The following is a 16,212-nucleotide window of genomic DNA, read 5'->3' on the forward strand; positions in this document are numbered from 1 at the left end:
ATCCTTGTTTCCAGATTAGTTTCTTGAGGGTTACTTCTAGAAGAGTTCCTTGGCATTATTTTAGACAGGGTTGTGGTGCCAGCTTAGAAAAGAATGATTTGAAAGTATGATGTATTTTGCATTCCTATTTCAGACTGTTGGCACCTTTGTAAGCTATATTTGAGTTTTGTTTAATCTGTAATACATACATTTCCCACAGCCATTTCTCTGTAAATGTAAAAAAGAAGATTAAAAGAAAATAAACATATGCAACTCATATTTTAAGTGTAAAATGCAACTTCTTGTGTTTCCTTTATGAGAAAGTCAAGGGACATAACATGCAAATAAAGTAGTTTTCAATGAGGCAGCTGCTCAAACTTGTAAAAGGAAGCAGTCTTGGTATGCAGAATGATTAGTTTCTTAATACTGAAAACAACTGTTTAATAAGACTTTCTTCTGTTGTGTTATTTAATTCTAATGCAACCAGAAATGATAACCTGAGATTTTATATATTTAGTGCAGAAAGCAAAGTCAGTCAGTGCCAGTCTTGTTTGTGAGATCTTGGGGCCATATCAATGAAAGTTTGCTGCTTTGAATTTTGCCATGTATAGTTTTACTAATATAGAATAGTTAGCTCCACTGTTTCTTTGGCACAGATGGATGGAGTATTGCAAGTAGGGTTTGATTAGCTGCTCCAGCAATGGAGGAACTAGGCAGAGAATGGGAAGACTGAAGGAACATGTCCCACTCACCTCTCCCAGGACTGGGAGGGGTTAACACTCATTTGTGGCCACACTATGTGATGTGACTTCCCCTGGTGGAAACCAAGGAAGAATGCTTATGTTTTGCTGAGAGGGGCATGTCTTTTTTGGAAGGAGTATTCCTTTTGAGGGGATATCTTCAACATACAGGTCATTGCACACTTTTCCAAGGTACGTTCCTAGATGTTTGTTGTTAGGGCCAGGGATTAGAACAACAAAAATCTTGAACTACCCCGATTCATTCAAAATGAAGACCCTTCCTGAATGTCTCTCATTCCCAGTGGTGGGAAATGAATGGGATGATTTATTAAGAGGGAAATTATGACTGACAGACAGTGGGGCCAAAAAGTTGAAAAAGTAAGTCCAGTTTTTATTCAGTAAGACAAAAGCACAGTATTTATCTAAAAAGGGATAAGTACACCACCAGAGGTAAAACACAGCTGCAACTCGATGAGGACAAACACTCAGCCAGTCAACGAAGTAAAAATCCACTACTTATTCCAGCACAAATGTTTAAGTTTTTATGTATGCACTTCTAAGATCTTGTAGTTGTTTTTTTTTTAATTTTTATGCCTTGTTTTCTCTGAGAAGGAGGTATTATCAGTGTAGGTTGGCAAAGCTGTGGAATCTGCTTTCTGATGCTAGTTCACTTAAATTACTAGTGAGATATTAATTTATATAATTTTATTTGGCTTAATCAAGAATGGACAGATAAGTGGTATGTCATCTAGAACTGTAGCAGTATTACCATATTAGGAAGCAAGCTGTGAGGAATTGGGGAATTCTGCCAGTCTTTCTTGAGAATTGTGTGTGTGTGTGTGTGTGTGTGTGTGTGTGTGTGTGTGTGTGTGTGTGTGTGTGTGTGTGTGTGTGTGTGTGTGTGTGTGTTAGTTAGAGCCAGAGATACCTGGTTACCTGGCTGCTCTCAATCAAGACAAAATGTAATCATGCATATGTATATTTTTCACTTGTAGTAGGCCTAAGCAGTCTAGTGGGAGATATGTGCTAAGGTTCCTATTAAATGATCGAAGATGCATTCTTTCGAATGTGTCTTGATCGAATTTGAAAGCAGGAAAAGGCAAAATAGCGAAATGGCATATAAGCAAATTCTTTCCCTTGGAAAGAAATCATTGGCCGCTTCCATTACTTTGCCGTTTTTGTCACTGTAGTGCGATCTCAGAGTTGGTATATTTAAGTAGGGGGTGTGGGGGGTGAAGCTCCCCACTTTATGTAATGTTTTACAATTTTTTTTGTGGAACAGCGATTTGTAAACATGGGTTCGATAAATCATCGCGTTTTAAGTGATCGATGATTTAACATAGACCCTATGTGGTACATAATTTATAATCCAACCGTGTAAATAATGCTAACCCTTTTCCCAGATAAAAACCCTTTGCAATTACATCTCTCTCTGTCCATCTGTCTGTCTATTTATCAATCTATGTATCTATCTTTCAATTTGGCTAATAATGGATGTCTGCCCCAAGTGCTTAAAGGTTAATAAATAAACTTTCCTTAAGTAATAAAGAAGATAATGCAAATGCAGATTAAAATATATGTAGGTTGGCACACACATAGAAATAAAAAGGCATTAAAATAGACAGGATGCATAAGAAAAACCTAAGTACCATATACCCAATTCCCTTGCTATACATTATTATAGAATTTCTGTCCTTAACTATCTTAAGGTAGAAAAGTTATTGTCAAACACAAAGCCCTTTTTAGTTTGAATAACTTAAATTCCAGTATCATCAGCACTGGTAACAGATGTGATTGAAGATGGCACCACCATTACTACCAGCGTTACAGGGAATATGACCATTACTACCATCGTGACATCCAGGTGACAAGATCCCACCCACTATGACATCACAGTGGATGGCAATGATAGGATTTGAATCCCACAATTGCTTACCAAGGGTGAAGAAATAGCAAGAGTATTAACACAATCCTATTTCAATAATTAATTTCATAAAATGCAACCTGGTGTCAACAACATAAAGGGAATATGCACTCCTTTTCTGGGTATGGGCTTTCAGTATACACTCCTAGACAGACTAGCACACTGGCTACTTACAGAGCTGAGTCTTTGGCCAAGTACCTCAAGGTTCCTTCCTCACTGATAATCTCTATTAATCATTGTTTTCCAGTGCCCCTTTGTCCACAGTAATTGCCTTACATGCAAAGTATTTACACACACACACACACACACACACACACACACACACACACACACACACACACACACACACACACCTCTCAAGGAAGGCTGGGGAAGGTGGTATTGTCACCACTACAGGCTAGGGTTGCTCTTAATCAAGCCAAATACTCATTAATAGTTTTCACTGGTAGAGACTTAAGTAGTCCATTAGCCATCAGTCTTAACAAGAAACTGTAGTCCCTGAAAGCTCTCCTCACCCTGAAGAATGCTGACATCTGCACCATTACAGACACTTGGTTCAAGGCTGTGGAAAGCACCCCAGCAGTTGAAGGCTACAGTGCCTATCACACATTCATGCCACCCTCTGGAATGGAAAAAAAAAATGAAAGGAGAAGGTGTTTTCATTTGCATAAAAAAATCACACATCTAGATTGGTCAAGCAGGATGATTTGCTTGAGCGACTCCATGTCCAGCTGACCATAGGCAAAATCCCCCACCATATCATTGATAGCTACAGGTTCCCAACCCTGAACCCTGAAAACCACTCTGCATACCTCACCCCTCCATAAACTGGGAAACATACATATGTTCATAGGTAGGTACTAGGCCATCTGCCCGAGGGCATTTATAAGCCTAGCCAGAGTGTGTCGGCTTTCACCGCCCCATTGATTAATTAACTGATCCTCTGTCAAGCAGAGCCAATGAAGTAATCCCAGGGGTGTATTTTCTGTTACCCATCCACTCATCAAGGTTTCTCTTGAAGAGTGTTAGTGAGGGGCTCTGCCTGATGTAATTTGGAATTTTGTTCCAAAGCATGGGGAGTCTCTGTGACAGGAATCTATCCCTCCAGCATGTTCTATTTATTGTTGTGGCAAAGTTTAGCTCTCTAGAGCATGTGGCTCGCAGTGACTTGGATTTCTTTAGGTGGAGCATGTCCATCAGTTCTGAGTTGGACATGGCTTTGCAAGTCAGGCAGAGATCACCTCTGAGTAAGCGATATGCCACTGAGTACAGCCAGAGTTTTTTCAGTCGGGCTGCATAGAACATATGTTTGAGGCCAGTAATCCTCTTGGTGAGGTACTTTTGTGGTCTTTCCAGCTGTTGGAAGTGTCTTGTGAGGTACATCCCAAATGGGGCATTGTACTCTATGATGGGTCTGATGAGTGACGAGTAGAGGGGCACTATAACCTCTTTATTTCTAGATGCGAACCCTTTAGTAATTAGATGGGCCACATAGAAGGATTTCCTAACTCCTTTGGCAATATGATTGTCAAAGGAGAGATTACTATCTACCTGGGTCCCCAGATCTCTTATTACCTCTTCTGTATTAAGGGGGCTGCCACCTATGTGGTAATTCGTGGGTGTTTTGTTTTTCCCAAATGGGATGACTATGCATTTTTTGTCATTTAGCTTGAGGCCATGACTTTGACAACAGGTATCCATTTCAGTAAGGCCCTTTTGGAGGATGTCCGTGTCAGCTGTAGAATCAATTATGGCTCCTAGTCTGCAGTCATTGGTGAACTTGGTTAGCCATAGTCCTCCTGTGTTTGCTTGTACTTCTGAGAAGTATATGCCAAACAGTAGAGGTCCCAGGACCGAGCCTTTGCGGACACCACTGTCGACTGGTTTAGAGTCGGACCTGGAGCCCGCTATTCTTACCATGTGAGTTCTGTCTGTAAGCCAGTTGGCAACCCATCTCATGACGTAGGGGTTTATGTTCAGGCTGGTGAGTTTTTCTGTAATACCTGAGTGGGAAATGGTGTCAAAAGCCTTGGTGAGGACAAGGTAGGCTGTGTGAACAACCTTTCCCTCATCTATGGCCTTGATGACTGTCTCAAAGAAGTCAATCAGGTTTAGTAGGCATGATCTGCCCTTAACAAGGCCGAACTGGGTCAGGTGAAGTGTTTGGAGGTTCCCAATGTCTTTGTTAATGAGTTCCATGATGATGTGCTCCATAGCCTTGCAGACCAGGCTAGTCAGGGTTATGGGGCGATAGTTACCAGGGTCCTTTGTGGAGAGGAATAACCATTGCTGTGCACCATTCTATGGGCATGTAGCCTGTGGAGAGGCTGAGGCTGAACAGCGAGTTAAGGTGGGGGGTTAGTTCGTTCTGTAGTTCATGCAAGACGCCGCTTGGGACACAATCTGGTCCCATTGACGCTGTGTTTTTAGCTTTTGAAGGGCTGTTTTCACCTGTGCGTCTGTGATTTTTGGGACACTGCACTTTTCCGGTATTGTTGTGGGCCCTTTTGGAGGTGAGAAGGGGGTGAAGTTTACACTGAATCTATCTGCCAGGATGTTGGCAATTTCAGTAGGTTCAGTATATTTTGTGCTATTTTGCACTAGTTCAGTGCATATCTGCGAGTTGCCACTTAGATTCTTAACATAGCTAAAAAGGCTTTGTGGTTATCTTTTGAATCCTTGGCTATTTTTCTTTCGAAGTTAGCCTTGGATGATTTCATGAGGGACCTTAGTTTCTTACTGATACTGATCAGAGATGTCTTTCCTTCTTGGGATTTGCTTTTTTTCTGAAGTAGTTTCCTCCTTCAGTTGTATAGCCTGTTTATTGCAGGGGTCCACCAAACTGGTTTCCTTCTCTTAGAGGAATGCGTCTTGGTTTTGCTAGGGATGGCACGGTCCATGCATCCTTGTAGGTGCTCATAGAGTGCATTTGTAAAGGTTTCTGCATCTTGGGCAGTGTTATCCTTTAGAGTGGGGGCTGTGAAACTTACCTCTGTCTTCAGTTAGGTGAAGTTTGCTTTAGAAAAGTTATTTACTGTGGTTTCCTTAGTTGGGGGTGGTGGTGGGTTGTGGACATCCAGAGTGATTAGTTTATGGTCTGATCTAACCGGTGACGGGTTGACCTCCGGTGTGGAACACCTGTCGCCCATATTGGTGATGACCAGGTCCAATATGTTTTCACCTCTGGTAGGGGAGTTTACCAGCTGATCCAAGGTGTTTGAGTTGATGAATTCCAGGAAGCGCTGGGCCTGGGAATTTGTACTCGAGTAGTTTTCCCAGTGAATGGTAGAGTAATTGAAATCGCCCAATATCAGGGTGTTCGGTAGGACCTTCATGTTTTCCAGTGTCTCCAGAAAGGTGGAGTGGTGGTCCTGGGTCATGGAGGGTGATCTGTAGCAGGTCACAATTTGCATTGCAGATTTGCCCAATGTTAGTTGCACATGGATGATCTCAGAGGTATCATGCTGCGCCACTAACCTGGAGGTGTAGGTATCCTTGATGAATATGGATACATCTCCTCCTTTTGTGTTTCGGTTCGTGTTCTGTGGCCAAAACATGTGGTATGAGTTGTAGCCCAGTAGTGCTGGGGTACTCTCTGGAGCCTTGAACCATGTTTCAGTTATTGCACAGATGTTGACATTCTCCATACTGAGGAGTGCTTTGAGCATGTGCATTTTGAGATTTAAACTCCTGGTGTTGAGTAGCATAACCCTCAGTTTTTTGTTAATTGTGCTGTTTACAGAGGTAGGTTTGACTTTTGGGCCTTGCCTAAAAAAGGCACTATGGGGGCAGCATGAACCTTGGCTAGTATTCAAAAGCCTAGGGGTAACAGGTGCAAACCATCTCTTGCGAAGCAACGTGGCTTGTCGAGCATGTTGTCCCAGGCTGACAGACACTGGATCCCATTTGAACGACACCAGAAGCTTAGTCAATTGTTGAAATTGATCATTTTTTTCTTTATACTGAGGTATCATTCTTGGTGAGGGCAGGATGCTACTCAGGGTCAGGGTCATACCAGCCTGGGCTGCATGATCAGAGAGCTCTTCTATGTCTCTTTTCATGTAGTCCAGGGAGGTACATCTCAGGTTATTCACACCAACATGAACAATGACAGAGTCATATTTGTACTTGTTCTGGAGTGACCTCAGTGCTTGTGTTATGTGGCGGATTCTGTTTCCCGACAGGCAGCTAACAGTAACCTTCTGCTTGTCCAGCCTAGTGAGTGGGGCATCAGTGTGCCTGACTATAGAGTCACCTATTACTAGTGTGTTAGGTATGCTGTTTTGCCTTAAGGGCTGTGATTGTGTGGCACACTGATTTTGTGTTTTATGTGTTGTCTGGTTTGTGACGGGAAGCGCAGGTTGTTTGGGTGTCTGCTTTGGAGGTTTCTGATGCTTTTGCAGGTTTTTATTTAGAGCCTCCGAATATGATTTTGGGAAGTGCAGTGGTACAGCAATTAACGTTGTTGCCTCACAGCAAGAGGTTTTATGGTTCGATTCTCGGCTGGGGTGCCTTCTGCGCAGAGTTTGCATGTTCTCCCTGCATTCACGTGGGTTTCCTCTGGGTACTCCAGTTTCCTCCCACATTCTAAAGACATGCATCTGGAGCATTTCTCCCCAGGCGTCCGCTAAAAACAGGCTCTGTAGAACCTAGTCGGACTTTCCCGGTCAACAAATGTTAAATAAAAAAAATAAATATTCGTGTGTATTTTTTGCCAGTGCTGTTTTAGTAGGTCTGTGTGCGGCTGAAGGTGTGGTGCAAGTGTTAACCTTCTCCTCTTGACTGTCTGTTCCAGTCTTGGGTGGAGACAGCTTAGCTTCCAGTTTGGCTGTATAATTGCATCTCTCGCATATGTTAGTGTTTTGTGGTAGGAGGAGAGGGTTGTCTGTGTACATGAGGCAGTTGTAACATGGCCTTAGGATACCCAGATTCACCAGCTGGACTGGAGAGTGCACCTGAAGTTGCCCTTTGGTCATGCCTGAATAGTAGGGTGAGCTGCTTAGTTGCTTGGTTGGTGAGGGGTGAATAAAGAACCTTTTCCTGCTGGGCAATCAGTGTCAGGGTATATTAGTGCTTGCTATTGGGTCTGAGCAAGTGCTGGGCTGTAAGATGCTTTTTGAGTGCTTAGGTTGAGAGTTAGACTAGTTTCAAGGGAAAAAACTGAAGAGGAGACTTAGTGGAGTTGGGAATAATTTAACCGTAGCTGACTGGCACTGCCCAGTGCGCAAAACCATGCAAACGTGGTTTTTATAGTAGGGAAATGAAAGACATAGAAATTAGCCCAAAATGGCCAATAAACTACTAACTTCTGGGCTGGAACCACACCTCCAGGGACAGATAGGTTGCTCAAAGCTCCCCTCTCTCACAGGTGAACAGAGAAACTTCCTTCTATCCAAGTAAGAAATAACGTTGAATCACCAACTAGTAAATCCACAAACACGGTATCGGACCCTTCTTCAAAAGATTACTATTAAAATTTTTTTACCTCTTGTGAAGAAGGGTCCGATACCGTGTTTCTATCCAAGTAAGGTATGGGCAACTCAGAAACTAGTATCACAGCCCTGAATTCAGCACTAGCCTGAAAACTGGACTATACTAGCTTAGAAAGGTGGGAAACAAGGAATTTTTTTTTTTTTTTTTTTGAAATGATAAGGCAAAAACAGTAAAAAATACACTTAAAACAGCTTTAAATGACTACAAACGATCAGAAAAGGCTATCACACTTTAGTGTGTAGCCTACAACAGTTAAACAAATTATTTAAACGAAAAACAACTTTTTAAAAGTGCAGGCAGTCAAATAAGTACAATATGTGAAAAAAACAAGCTTTTAAATCACAGTAAATGCTGTAAAATCTGTGTTTAGGTGGAAAACAGTTAAGTACAGCATGAAAGTACAGAAAACTGATACTTAATCACTCCAAAGTCTCTCATCTATGCTAGAAGGCTTGTATCATTTTAAGGCTTTCTAGTGCTACCCAGTAGGTTAGTTACAGAAAAGATGGGAAACAAGCGCAGATGTGGCCTTTTAAACCAGAAAGTTGAAAGAGACGGACAAACTGTCCAAATGGTCAATAAACTACAATTTCTGGGCCAAGAACCTCTCCTCTCATGGTAGACAGGCTACCTAGTGCTTACCACTCCCACTGATAAGCTAGAAGGCTTTCTTTCAACACAGAAAGGCTTGCGGGGTTCAGAAGCTTACCAACAGTCCTGGATACAGCAACTCTGTATCTGGACTAGGCTAGTTACAGGAAAGGTGGGAAACAAGCACAAGTGCGGCTTTTAAACCAGAACGTTGAAAGAGATGGAAAAAAAACTGCCCAAACGGCCAATAGCTACAATTTCTGGGCCAGGAACCACTCCTCTTGTGGTAGATAGGCTACCTAATGCTTACCACTCCCACTGATAAGCTAGAAGGCTTCCCTCCAACACAGAAAGGCTTGGAGGGCTCAGAAGCTTACAAAGAGCCCTGGATACAGCAAATCTATACCTGGACTAGACTAGTTACAGGAAAGGCGGGGAACAAGTACAAACGTAGGCATTTAAGCCAGCAAGTTGAAAGAGATGGAAAACTGCCCAAATGGCCAAATAAACTACAATTTCTGGGCTAAAACTCACTCTTCATGTGGAGGATAGGTTACCTAGTGCTTACCATTCCCACTGATATGCTAGAAGGCTTCCCTCCAGCACAGAAAGGCTTGGGGGGCTTACAAGCTTACTATCAATCTTGGATACAGCAACTCTGTAACCGGGCTAGGCTAGTTATAGGAAAGGCAGGAAACAGGCACAAGTGTGGCTTTCAAATCAGAAAGTTGAAAGAGATGGAAAAAACTGCTCAAACAGCCAGACAGGCTTGGGGCAGGGGAAGCAGAAGGTCCAAATACTGCAATCTGTACCTGGACTAGACTAGTAACAGGAAAGGCAGGGAACACAAGCAAAACACAGACTTTTTTATCAGAAGGTTGAAATAGTGAAAAAAAGCTTCAAAACAGCCAATAAACTATAAACTATAAAGACCAGAAACCCTCCTGTCCCTGATAGGGTAGTTAGGTGCTTACCACTCCCTCTGATAAGCTAGAAGGCTTCTCTCTAAAACAGTAGGACTTGGGGGGGGGGGGCTCAGAAGCTTACCAACAGTCCTGGATACAACAAATCTGTACCTGGACTGCACTAGTTATAGGAAAGGCAGGGACCAAATGCAAAACGGGTTTTTAACCAGAATGTAGAAAGAGGTGGAAAAACTGCCCAAACGGCCAATGAACTACAATTTCAGGGCCAAAACCCACTCTTCCCATGGTAGATAGGCTACCTAGTGCTTACCACTCCCACTGATAAGAAAGAAGGCTTCCCTCCAACACAGAAAGGCTTGGGGGCTCAGAAGCTTACCAACAGTCCTGGATACAGCAAGTCTATCTGGACTTGACTAGTTACAGGAAAGGTAGGAAACAAGCTTAGAATTTTTTTTTTTGTTACAGAAAAGCAGCTAAAATAGCAGTAAATACAATTCAAACTGTACTGCAGGCCAGCACACCCCAGTGTGTAGCAACACTTCGGCAAACACAGTTCAAATAAATGCAATTAAATTAACAAATGACTAAAAAACAAGTGCAGAAGGCAGTAAATTAGAAGGTTACTAACAAGCAGTAATAAGTGCAGAGTAAGAGCGACTGAACAGATAGCATGCAGAAGAGCAACTAAAACACTTACAGTAAGAGCAGTTGAATAAAATATATATATTTGAGGGAGGGAATAGAGCAGGATTAAGATGCTACAGGGGTTGTCCTTCCCAAATGCTCTCTTTGTACACAGTAGGAGTGCCTGAAAAATCAGAATATGATCTCACTGCACTCAGTTGAATGAGCAAATGAGATGGGCCCAAAAGGAGTATCCAAATACAAATCTACAAGAGAGGTGAGCAATTTCAAAGCCACCAACATTAACACCAAAACAAGAACAGGGAGGGTGGGTGAGGAACTAACTGTAGAGAGACAGCCACAACTTCAGTTGAGTTAATATTCAGTGAAAAACACAAATAAATAAATTAAATACAGTACTATATGCAAAAGAGCAGAAAAAAGTGTACTTAAATTCACTTATACGTCCAGCTGATTTCAGGTAGATGCTAGCTGGCCAAAGCTCTGATATTAAGCAGAAATAACTCAAAATGTACCACTTATATAAGGCAAGACAGGATATCAGTGATGAGCTGAAAATACCCCCCACTGCTATCAATGGCTACACAGAAATTCTAAAAAGTACTCTGTAGAGAGACGGCCACAACTTCAGCTGAGTTAATATTCAGTGAAAAACACAAATAAATAAATTAAATAAGTACTATATGCAAAAGTGTAGATAAAAGTGTGTTTAAATTCACTTATACGTCCAGCTGATTTCAGGTAGATGTTAGCCGGCTTTCTCTGAAGCTAGAAACATGGCATCAATGGGCCCTGACAGAATCCTAAGGTGCCTATTAAATAGCTTGAAACATGACCTAGCAGATCCACTCTGAGCTCTATTTAACCACAGTCTCCAGACAGGATTTGTCCCAATAGAGTAGAAGAAAGAAACAGCCATCCCTCTCCACAAGGGTGACCATCAACTGACCCAGGAAACCAACAACCCATAAGTCTAACTAGACTATTATGCAAGGCTATGGAAAGGATAATCATGGACCTGACTAACAATGACCTAGGAAATCTCCAGACTCTAGACCCAATCAAGTTTGGCTTCGTCAAGTGCAGGTCCTACCTGCTCAATCTGGTGGACTTCTTTGAGAAGGTTACCAATGCCATGAATGAGGGTAAGACAGTGCATATTGACTACCTTGAACTTGCCAAGGCATTTAACACAATACCCTACTCAAGTATTACAGTTAAACTCACAGAATTGGGCATAAACCTCTGCATCATCAAAAGGAAAGTCAAATGGCTCACGGATAGGACATGTTGTTAGAGTGGGGGAATCTGCATCCAGCAAGAGGCTTTTGAGTACAGAGTCCACTTTCCTTCACTTGTGAAAGAGGGGTAAGTTGGTGCTCTAATGTACCAGTGAAGTAAGTGCCATAAAGAGCTGCAACGCATTTGGCTGCATGTAGGGAAGGCCCACACTGAGATTAGTAGGGACTGTCCACATTCCATGCCTGGAAACAAGACTCTGACAGCGGTAAAAAATCAGTGTGAGCATGATCACAGCAGCCACAGAAGCTATCACCAACTTCAAGCCCTGCATTCTTAGGTGTGTGAAAATCACTGTAAAGGCTGTGGCTGCATGCAAGTCAAAAATATGGGTCTAAACCTGGACTATGCTCTACAAACTCACAGTGGTTGCCAAAGTCATGACCTCCTTCCCTCTCTCAGATCAGGAATGACCAACAATAAAGTGTGTCCAACTGTGCCCTGAGGAAAACTATCATCTAAAACTGACTTTTCTCAATTTATGTTTACTTACAGGGCCTGCAACTACAGGAGACAAAAATCCTATCATGGAGTCATGCATGGGCAACAGGAGCTGTGAATACTGTTCCTCATTGCCAAATGTTAGATGAAAGATTAAGCAGTACTCACAGACAAACCCACCACAAACAAGGCAGCATCAACTCCTTTCTAGCATATCATAGTACCGTTATATACAGTGTTTTCCCAGCCCCGATGGTCACCACATTACATCATTTCCTTGACAATGGAGAAAAGCAGATAGTTGTACCAGCTCTTTTGCTCATCATTATAATATTATTAGGAATAAAGCTTAATTGCTAATACATATCCAAGTTTGTTTCCTTCCAATAGCTGCACTCTGATGTTATTAGGGTTGACACATTTCACTGTAGCAAAAACTGGGCAAACTCCACACCTTTTGCATCACCCATAAAGCTCTAGCATTCCATCTATGTTGCTAAACAGAATACAAGACTTTGTACATTGTTCTTTATTATTACTAGAGTACTGATTTCTTCATAGATTGGAAAACATGGATAGGTGGCAAACCTACATGTCTTAGTGATATGCAAGCCATTAAATCCATCAAAGATTACAGCAACTTCATCTAATAAGAAAGACAGTTCTTTTTTTGTTACAGTCATAACAGAAGACAGCATGCCTGGAGATCCAATACTATTCAGAAGACATAACCAACACAAAGGCTTGTTTATGAAAGGAAGTTTGTCAGTCTTGTGTGTTCTGTAAGAATGCTGCACCACCCATGCAGCTGTGTGAAGAGAGGGACAGATCAGTAATTTACTGTTATAGTTTGTCTATTTTGCTGTGGTGTGGAAGGGTAGGCACTGTGAAAGCAAATGCTGTTCAGTTAAATTGCAGGCTGCATTATGAATTATTACTGAGCATCTGTCTACTCACTGACCACTGATTTCATAGGTCATTCAGCAAGTGTAGTAGTTGCATCTAATACCTATTTACAAATCTGTCCATTGCAGACATTTGTGCCATGCTGCGTGGTTGTTCAATAACTTTACAATCTATTTTTGCTGATTCTTATTTGTGGGAGTTGTTTCATTTCTACTAATGTGCTGGAGAATTTTACATTCTGAGCCTTGTTCTTTGATCTGTCTTACTCTTGTATTTGTGAGAGGTTTTATTATTGCTTTAGGATTCTTCCTAGAGTTACCCACTGCAGAGACCCTGTTGGAGAGAGTTATAACAAATATAAATATAATCACTAATTCATGTAATTTTCAAGAAGACTCTTAGCAGGGTACTGTTTTGGTCTTTTCTTGTTCGGTGTTTCTTCTACCTCTCTCACATGCCACATGTCCTGGTTAAGAAGTTTATAATTTTATGTTAGTAGGGTACATCTTTCAGATATAGTTTACTTATGTTAGATGGGAAGAGAACTATGGAGAGTTGAAACAGTGCACCTTCTTAAACCTGCAGACTGTTGCCATGGATTCTGCTAATGGAAATATGCATGCCACAAGTGTGGGAGCTATCATACCAAAATCAGGCCCACAGGAGGAAGATTACAGTTGTGACTCACTACAGCTCCCGAAGACCAGCTGAAATAATGAGTTGTTAAATATCTGTTAGATTCTGCTTAGTTTACAGCTAAAAATTCTCCAGAGATAGTTCTGACTGTCAGAGACATAATCATGAGTAACTTCCTTTTTTTTCTGGTGCCATTTTGTGCCATTATCAAGAGTGAAAATAAACTTGCAATTCTCGGGTTTAAATGAAAGTGTAGGGGAAAAAATAACCTACCTTATAATAAGATGTGATGCTATGTAATATGTGAAATTTAACATGTAGAGTTGCTGAGATGTAGTTGCCATGTTTTGAATGAATGTACAGGCAACGACAGCTTACGTCAACATAGTCTATGTCCCTTATAACACATGTGAAGAGAATTGCCAAGATGTTTTGATCTTTAATCACACCACCATCTTGGACTACAAGTTTAAACCCCAAATTATACTAAAAACTACGTAGCCAAACAAATGAAAACTAGGGAGTTTGTAGAGTTGTAATCAGTGAGTATATGATGCACTTGCCTCACAGTGTTTAGATATTCAAGTGATTGTATACTGTTATACATGTTTTCACACCAGTTTTGTTGAAAATCTCGTTTTGCAGTGGAAAAATATGGCTTTGATTTTTATTTTCAAAAACAAAAAAAAAATGTGATTTTTTTTTATACGTTTTCTTTGGATGTTTTCAGCAGATTGCATTGTCACTGGCACAACAGATATCATACTTGCCTTTGGTACAGAAGGGTGTAGGTTCTAGTCCCACACCAGGTAGATGGATCGCTAACCCTGCAGTGCTACATAAGGGGGTGCTGCACTCCTGAATGTGTTATCCTGTGGATGAGAAGTTAAATGGAGGCCCATATGCCTGAGTTGGTGGTAGCTCAGGTGGACGTAAAAGATTCCATGTCACATATGGAGAATAGCAGGGGAAGTTCCCTGATGCCCTGGCCAAATTTCCCATTGTAGTATAAATACCACCTCAACTCTCTCCTTAAAAGAGGCTTCTAGCTTAGCGAAACTATCCTGGTCAAAAAGGATAAATAAAAAAAATAAACATTGTAGTAAATGCTTCTCCCTTGTGACACATTCTCTAGCCATCTTTTAAGACACCTGCTAAATGATATTGACTCTGGCTTTTATGTGAGATATGATTGCAGGAATATTTACCTGAAGACTGGTATAAAATAATTTTCTAATCTGCCCTTTTGATGTCACTCAAAGGAGTTTAATAAATGTGCAAACCCAGCACTGCCCTCCCTCCCATAATTCACAGCTGTAATTTTTTGTTCACTTAGCCCACTATTATGCCAGGAGAAAATGAAAATGTGCTGGCTAGCTAACAGGCTTGAGCAGGCAAGTCAGGACTTGCTCTAGTGATATGTAAACATGTCAGCAATCAGTTCTGTGTTGGGTTTTTAAGCAGAATATACAGCCCTACTGCTGAATGATAATTTTCATGGCTTAGGTTATCCTCTCCACGCTATCGTCCTTGTGACTATTTCCTGAATAACCAAATCACTCAGAGCTGACTTGAGTATAACAGGAATCTGGGACTTGCATCAGTTATCCATTCTTAAAATGTTTACCTTTGACTTCTGCTCAGAGTGCAAACATAGCATTTGCTTCCAAAGAAAATACGGGGAATAAATAGAGCCATGATCTGAAGCAATAGTCAAAAATCTGCTAAGACCACAAACAAATAATTTCAATCTTTAAGATGGTCTTAGAGAAGAGGTTTAGGGGTTGACAGCTGCACTTTGGGGTGGGTTATAGATTTTAGTTTTCTAAATTCCATTTTTTTTTAATTCCCCTGCAGCTTCACTTCATGCTCAGTCCCCCCACTCTTCTGAATGCAGGAGTACAGATATTTGATTTAGTTAGTAAAAGGGCTATTTATTAGAGGTTCTAAAATGACATCAACTGAACAGGACTATTTGATAGGAAGTATGAAATTGAAGGAAATGTTCCTAGAAAGAAAGTACCATTTAGAATTAATTGAAGAGGTTTTGGTGGAAGTAGCAAATGAAAGGAAATGAAAATTTGGGTCTGTTTTGGGTATAGAACAGGAGGTCTAGGGGGAAGAATTTACACATAATCAACAGGTGATACAAAAAGAAGATAAGAGGGGTGGTACATACGTTATGAATTTTAGTAGTGACACATGTGTTATTAGGGGCATTGTGTCAACAAATTAGGATAGTTTTGCATGTTATTCAGATTTGGAGGATTTATTTAAGGAGCCCTTAAAGTTCACCTATAGGAAAGGGAGGAACATTAAGGATTTACTTGAGAACAGAATGGGACAAAAAGGAAAAAGGAGGAAAGGCACCTTTAAATGTGCGGCTTGCTCACAATGCTCCTATATAGTGAACAGCGAGTCAATATACATCCCGGGTAGAGACAGAATAATTGAGGGTAGCACCTATTCTAATTGCAACAGTATAGGAGTAATATATATTGCTACCTATAAGGGATGTGGGGCATTTTATGTAGGGAAAACCATTAGAAAGCTGAGGAGAAGGATTTACGAACATCTGAATGATATTAAAAATAAGGATAGTAAAAATGACTCGTATAAGCATAGTTTAACC

Source organism: Protopterus annectens, chromosome 12.part0, assembly GCF_019279795.1.
Source record: "Protopterus annectens isolate FY-2018-M chromosome 12.part0, PAN1.0, whole genome shotgun sequence".
NCBI classification, from domain to species: Eukaryota; Metazoa; Chordata; order Ceratodontiformes; family Protopteridae; genus Protopterus; species Protopterus annectens.